Source organism: Coffea arabica, chromosome 11c (assembly GCF_036785885.1).
Source record: "Coffea arabica cultivar ET-39 chromosome 11c, Coffea Arabica ET-39 HiFi, whole genome shotgun sequence".
NCBI lineage: Eukaryota > Viridiplantae > Streptophyta > Magnoliopsida > Gentianales > Rubiaceae > Coffea > Coffea arabica.
In genome coordinates, this window is record NC_092330.1 from 20,684,407 (window position 1) to 20,690,608 (window position 6,202).

Consider the following 6,202-nt stretch of genomic DNA (forward strand, 5'->3'; position numbering starts at 1 on the left):
TTGATGATTTATTAAACTAGTCATAGTTACTTAAATATTAATTTAATTTTTTTTAAAATTTGATAATTTATTAAACTAGTCATAGTTACTCAATAAGTTTTTAACTGAAAAAAATTAATGAGAGTTTTTAGTTAGAACAACTATATAAACTATTACAATTAGAACTCAAGGCCTCTAAATTCAAATACCTTAATTTTGGGTACTGTCAATGCCTCCTTGACATCTAATTGGTCGAATGTTGAAACTCATTAAGTACAAATTCATTTTGATGAAAAGCGGAATTAGTTGTGTTATATAAGCTAATTAATGAAATCAGGACTACTAATTACTGCAATTCCTTCAAATTTAATGTTGATTTGCTAAAAGTCAAAATGAATATATATTTTTCTTACAAATCAATACGTATACTATAGTTTCGTGCAAGTTTACATTCATGATTCTTCAATATAAAACATCTAAAAAAATATAGTACTATTAGACAAAACTAACAAAATTTTCTAGAAACTGATAGAAAGTTCTTAACACATGATTAAGATTTTTCTTTTTTCATGTTTAAAAATAATGAATTATTTCTTAAAATAATATGAAAGTAGATTCCCGATTTAGTATACTTAATTAAAATGTTTAATTTAATACAAAGAAAATAACCTTTCTTTGAGAATCTAAATAAAAAGATAAAACTAAAAATTGGATCAAATTTTTCGTTCAAAATGAAAAAGAAACAGCGGGAATTGAAAACTGGTGGAGGCATTCTTTAAAAAGCAAATTTCAAAATGAAAGAGTACAAGTCTACCACTTTTGGGCTAAGTCTGATACACTTCTAATTCTCACATTTTCACTCGCTGGCCTTCTCATTGTCTCTCTCGGTCTCTCTCTCACTTTGACCCCTCTCAATTTCTTTCTCACTAATGCTCGAGCGTTCCTCCTTATTGGGCTACTGATTTTGAAATGTTTCCTTAGAGCATGTGCTGTAAAAAGGCAAGTTTCTCTCTTCTTGCTTAGTAATCAATTTCCCCTAATTTTTATTGACCCGATTTTGCGTTCCCAACATTCAATTTTTGGGTAAATTCTCTTCTTCTCTATCATTTGTCTAGCTTCCCCAAAGTTTTTTACCCTAATTAGCAATCACCATCATTTGCAATCACCTTTTCTACCCTACTTAGATGATCAATTGTTTCAATTTCTCCCCAAATTTTATTGCCCTAATTTTTTTTTTAAATTTCTGCCGAGGACAAGGACGGCATCCCCCGGACCAGCAGCACCTCATCTTCACTGGCAAGCAGCTTGAGGACAGCCGCACCCTAGTCGACTACAACATCCAGAAAGAGTCAGCCCTCCACCTCGTCCTCCACCTCGATGGTGGCACCAAGAAGCGCAAGAAGAACACCTGCACCAAGCCAGCGATGACTGAGGGAAATTCTCCCCCCTTTTTTTATAAAATTTGTTGTTACTAGTCTAATTGAACATTAGCAGCATGTTCTTATTTTGAAGATTTTGTTCTTTATTGGGTTTGATATATTATTCTCTGAAACCGTTGGATTTTGCTTTCTAAAAAAATTTAAATTGTATGTTTCTTTAAGATTTTATCAAATTCTTGGTTATTCTATTTTCAAGCGCTTGGTTTATTTTATTTTTTGGTTTTAATTTCACATTAAACTGCAAAGCGTCCCCTTTTCAACAATTCCTGGTATGTGTTCAAAGCGTCCCCTTTTCAGTTTTACTTAAAGCGTCTACAAATCATCATTGTGGTGTTGTTTGTAGAGCTAAATGCATTACAATTAAGGTAGTAGTGTGGTGTTGTTTGTAGAGCTAAATGCATTACAATTAAGGTAGTAAGAGTAAATTCTACAGATTTGAATGCTTTTCAAAAGCAACATTTTTTTCACTTCAAAATTCAACTCGTTTAGATCCATGCACTTAGTCTGGTTCAAAAGCAACCTTGAATGTTTCTTGAATTGAGGTAACTGAAATATGTTTGTCAAGACTTCAAGCTCTTTCCTAATGTTTTCCTGTTAGAAATGCTCTATCTTTGTGTAAATGTGCACACTCACAAATCGACTCTTGTCGCGCCCCATTTTTTGAATAAATAAATAAAATGGTTTAAAAAAATGTATTTTTGTGATTGAAAAAATGAATTGTGATTTAAAAGAAAAGTGGGCCTAAATGGGGGTTTGAGAATGCGACGATTTGACCCAAAATTGTAGTTTAAAAAGGGTTTTTGAAATAATAAAATTGGATTCGCCACTTGGTAATGAGTTAAGGTGTACCAAGTCACCTAAAAAATGAGTTTTTTTAAAGGAAAAATAGGAGAAAGTAGTAAGAAACCCCTTTTAAACGACTCCTAGTCCACGTAAACCAACGGAAAAGGTTCGGGAGTCACATTTGACGAAGGGGAAGGCAAGGATAAAAATCCAAGGCACCCCTTCGACCTAGCCAAGGCTAGTTGCGTGATTTAATCAAAGTTTTTCTTGTTTTAACCAAAGAATTTATTACATTTGGATGCACTACATGAATGCAAAAGAAAAGAAAAAATGCAAACCTAAATTATAAAATGTCTCTTGTAAGGTTTTTGGTCCCAACCACATGAATTGTGGCGGCCAATAAAGGAAAACCTTATAGAGGTCGATTAATGCAAATGATGGCTAAAGTACAAGTGTGCAAGTGTATAAAAAGGTGCACGTGTGAAATTGTATGAAAAATCCAAGTGTTTGTGTGCCGGTGTATGAAAAGGTGCATGTGTGAAATTGTATGAAAAATCCAAGTGTTTGTGTGCAAGTGTATGAAATATAGTGATAAGTGCATATAGGTGTAGTTAAGTGCACTTTTGTGAAGTAGAAATCAAAATGAACAATAAGGAAAGGAAAAGTGATGAGGAAATGTGAATTGAAAAATGAATAAGTGATAAAATGAGAATGAATGAGCCTAAAGGAATGCATCAGGTCGGGTATGGGAATGACCCCTAACTTTTTCGACTTCGATTTTCCCTTTGATTAGAAAGCAAAACTAGCGTGCTAAGGCTATCGAGTAGCCACACTCGCTCGTTTCCCTTATCGGAGGGGACTCTCAAGCAAATGAACCCTATAACTAGCATGAAATGCAAAAATCCTAAAATGGAGGGAAAAGGGGGTTCGAGGGGCATGCAAAAATGATAAAACTAAAAAGAATGCATGACATGTAATGAACATACAAACATGTACTAACGAGGGGAAATCCCTAAGGGTCTAGCGTTGGACTAGCCCATTCTATGAATTCCGACTAGCGTTGGACTAGCGGAAACGTACATGAGCCACAACTAGCGTTGGACTAGTGTGGTGACGTCCATTCATCCATTACATTCATTCATGACTATAAAAAGCGAGTAGACATGCGAATCACTTATGAACACGTAGCACATAACACTTAGCATGCTAGACTAGATGCAAGAGCCTAATAAAACACTTAACACATAACACATAGGCATGCAACCAAGCCAATGGACCTATTACATTCACTAACTAAAACAAAAGGGGAAAGGGAAAATGGACCAAATTGCTCGCCACAGCCCTATCTATTACAAGCCAAGAGGTGTACACATACCCCATAAATAAAATAACTTAACGAAAAGCAAGAGTAAATGAAATAAAAGGAATTAAGGAAAAAACTAATAAAGCAAGTAGACATGCAATTCTCACTTAGCACGTTGGATCACATAGGGGAGAAACAAAAAAAAAATAAAAGAAATTATACCTCCCTTGAGTTGATGCCTTAAATGGAGTGAAATCACTTATTTATCCTCCAAAATAAAAGAAATGGTCAAGGTACCAATTTATTTGGAAAAATTAAAGAAAATGTGCAAAACAAAGCTCACTTGATCATAAAGCTCTTAAATTCATGCATGAAGTGCAATTTAAACAAAGCAAGGTGGCTAATTGGAATCAAACAAACAATGAAGTTGCAAAAATTAAAACTACCAAGGACCAACTTGCAAAGATTAATCAACCATTCAAGTCCAATCAAAACATTTAAGAACTTCAAAGGTTCAAGAGTGATGAAAAGGTCAAGTCATGATTCAGATTGCAAATTCTTTAGGACTCAATTGCAAGAAATTAAAATATATTTGGGCCACAGTGCAACAAAGGGGGACTTGGGGGATCAAAAGGCAAAATTCAGAAAATATTTTCATGCAGCTCATGCAACTTACGAAGGAAATTTGTTTCTGCAACTAACTAGCTGCAGTTTTCATTTTTACCAACACCTATCAACCTCAACATCAATCTTGATCCAAAACCTTTCAACCAAACCCCCAAAGCTAATGTGAGCATCATAACACACAATTTCAGCATTTAAAATCCAACATAAACGTAGAAGAAAATTCATGCCAATGCTGGAAAATTCTATGCAAGGGGTTCGGCAACCTGCTTGTTTGCATTTCAGCAAGATGTTCGATCATGATTCAGGTGCTTTAGACCCTAGGCATGCAAACTCAAACACTATTTATCTAATTTCTTCCTTTTCAGAACAAGATTAACTAGCACATTAGATGACAAAGCTCACTTGACGAGCTGTTGCGGAGAAGAAAACAGCATAAGTATAGGAACGAATGCAGCAATTTTTCTACTTCAGCCTAGATATGTTTGTGTGTGATAACTCAAACAAACTCTATGCATTTGACAGCCCAAACTGAATGTAATTCGCACAAAACAAACTCAGTAAAATCCCAGAAAATTGTCAGCTTCAGTCATAAATCCACAAGACTTCATCAAAACATGCGATCTTCTCTTTTGTTTTTTTTAAAGAACTTCATGTAATTTTCTGCTGCAACTTTGCCATATTCTCAAAGTTTTTTAAAGCCCAAATGCCAGAGACTTATATATCCAAATTACAGACAAAATCCATCCCAATTTCATGCAATGAATTCTGATAAGATAAGTTGCAAAACAAACGGGCAGATTGCGGGCCACGGAGAAAGAAAAACAGCAAGAAAACTGACAAACAAAAACAAGGCCCAGGAATGCGAAAGCAAATGAAAGTGAAATCAGTTGGAACATTGTTTTGGGATGATACCTGATGAAAACTTTTCAAAAACAGGACAGGAAACGCCGCAAAAAGGAAACCGCTGGAATCTCTTCGCTGCGGCGTCGAACCCGCACCCGTGGAATCGATCAACGATTTTGGGAGGCAAATTCGAAGACTTTATCAAGATTTTCTGCAAATGATTACTAAGCGAAAGCTTCTCCCCTTACTTCCTAGTTGGTGCAGAACTTGAAAATCTCTTGAAAGGAGCAAAGATCAAAGAGATATTGCAGCTCAAAGATGGCTGCTTTTCAGCCCTTGCTGCGCAACATTCTGCAGCTTTTCCTTCATTTCCTTTGTCTTCCAAAGAACAAACTCCTCTCTGTCCGTTTGACCTGAAACCTCCTCTCCCTGCTTCACTCCTCTCTTCTCTGCCCTCTCTCGGTTTCAACTCTCTAAAAAACAGCCGTTGTTACCAAACCTCTTTTTCCCCCAGCTCTCGGTCTCTTCCCTCAATCTCTCACTTTTCTCTCTTTCCACCGCCACAAAGCTGCGTTCTTTTCCGTCTAAAGACCTCGTCGCTTCCTTCTCTCAACCAGCCGTCAAGTTCGCCCTTCGTTTCTTTCTTTTGCGTCCCCAAGAAACCCTCTCGCCGTCAATCGATGCCTCCTTCTTCTTTGCTCTCTCCTCTGTTTCCCTCTGGCTCAGTCTTCCTTTCCGCCGTTGTTGTTTGCTTGATGCCTCCCAAAACTCTCTCAGCCGTCAACCTCTCCGTCACTCTCCCTGCTCAACTTTCTCTCTGGATTTTCTAGCCGTCAACTCTCTCTTGGGTCCTCTCCCTCAAGACTCCAGCGTTTTTTGTTTCCCTTCCCTTTCCTCAGCTATCACCTCCCCTCTCTCTTTCTAGCTTTCTCACGGTCTTCCTCTGCTTAGCACTCCCCCTCTGCGGCTCTTTCTCTTTCACTCTCTCTCAGCCTTTCTTTCATTCAGCAGCCAACTCCAGCTCTCTCTCTCGTTCCTCAGTTTTTCCTTAGCCGTTCACTCTTTTTTTTTCTCTTTTAGCCCGTATGCTCTCCCCCTTTCCAAGCCGTTTCCATTTCTCTGGTTTTTTCACTTTCTTCTCAGCCCATAACCTCCCCTTCCTAGCCTTGCTCTCGGCTCTTGTGTTTTTCTCTTGCCGTTCTTCCCCTAATCCCCCCCTCTCTTTTGT

At 37.2% G+C, this 6,202-nt stretch overlaps 1 long non-coding RNA gene across 1 annotated transcript; it reads left to right on the plus strand.

Annotated features, from left to right (window-relative positions):
- The first annotated feature begins 1,696 nt into the window (after positions 1 to 1,696).
- LOC140016647 (uncharacterized) lies at positions 1,697 to 1,893 on the plus strand. The gene is made up of 2 exons (XR_011822855.1): positions 1,697 to 1,783; positions 1,830 to 1,893. It is a non-coding gene; the product is annotated as an uncharacterized lncRNA (long non-coding RNA).
- The last annotated feature ends 4,309 nt before the right edge of the window (positions 1,894 to 6,202 follow it).